This window comes from Lipotes vexillifer, unplaced genomic scaffold (assembly GCF_000442215.2).
Source record: "Lipotes vexillifer unplaced genomic scaffold, Lipotes_vexillifer_v1.1 scaffold390, whole genome shotgun sequence".
Taxonomy (NCBI): Eukaryota; Metazoa; Chordata; class Mammalia; order Artiodactyla; family Lipotidae; genus Lipotes; species Lipotes vexillifer.
In genome coordinates, this window is record NW_006784503.1 from 3,105,525 (window position 1) to 3,106,992 (window position 1,468).

Below are 1,468 nucleotides of genomic sequence, written 5' to 3' on the forward strand. Positions count from 1 at the left end.
CCTGCTGTAGCACAGGGAGGAGGGAGGAAAGGATGGCCATGTAAAAGCCAGGTGTCACCTTAGTAACTGCCACTTGTCTGCACCAGACACTGCAGACAGCACTGAGTGTCTGACCAGCTTTGTTGGAGGGGCACGGGGAGACACCATGTGGTACAGATGGGAATGCTGCAGCTTCTTGCATCTCAGGGACTAAATTAAGCGCTTCTGCTGATGCTGTTTTACCAAGGAGTTGAGAGGAGTGACTTGTGTTTCTAAAAAGCCACCTTCCCCCAAGACCTGAGTTCCACCTGGACACAGCACATTGCTGTGATCGCTGACGTCACATCTCGGCTGATTAGCCAGACCCCTGAATAAGACTTCTCAGGAGCCACACAGAAAATAGGTCTGACTGGAGTCTGGGCAGAATAGAGGAAAGAACACTTAAGTGGACTGTCTGTCCGACTTCCTGCGAGCACATCCTTTTCTGGGTCCTCATTCTGCCCGCTGCTAATGTTCAAAATAAAGGAATTGGTGTTCTGTATGGATTAAGTGCCAAGAAATGCAAGCTAGATGCCATGCCTAAGATTTGGGGAAATTAGATTTTCTACCTTCAGAAGTAAGGAGTAACAAGATGCCCTAGTGACAGCACTGAGCTTGGATTGAAAAGCGGAGAGGTTTTCCACTCAAAAAGTATGCAGTACTGAGGGCTTGGGAACTGCTCTTCTCGCAGCCTGTTTGGTCCAGTTGGCTGGACTGCACTTTACCGAAGTGCTGGTGGGGACAGAAGTAGCCCCAGGTAGTCCCATGGCACCCATACAACAGCCTCTGAACCTGGCTCATGACAGCTTGGTGAAGCCACTTGTGAGCCGTGGAGCCTGTATGGTGACACGGCCTGGGCTGGGCCAAATGACCTCCCGTGGCCCCTACACCTGGGCGTGGGCGAGTTTGGCAAAAGGATGGAGATCTCAGACGGCTGGGTGTGTGTCGGTCAACACTGTCCTCCAGGACCCTCAAGTTCTAGCTTGCAGTGTGTACTTACCTATGTCTATTACAGATGGTACTGTCTGGTCATTCATAGAAATGACTATTTCTAGACCTTGATTTGAAGTGAATGTAGCTCTGGCCTCCACCAAGTCTGTGGGTGACTTTCTCCTGAGGGTGTTGGAGTCTCCACGCAGGCCCCCGTGGGAGGGGCTGCTGGTTCAAGGTAAAGGAAGTGGTTTCCAAGCCTGTCAGGCCCTGCATTTGAATCCCTTGGGGAGCGTCTGAAAATGCAGATTGCCGGGTCCACCCCAGGACTGGGGACAGGGAGTGTGGGGCAGCGGGTAACCACCTGGGCAAAGTAAGATGTCACTGATGCTCCTTACACCACAGTAAATCCCAGATGAAAGTTTTTATTGTGACAGGTTAGGCCACAAATCTATTAGAAGAAAACATTTGAAGTCAAAAATGCAAGGGGGCAGGGGCTTCCCTGGTGGCGCAGTGGTTG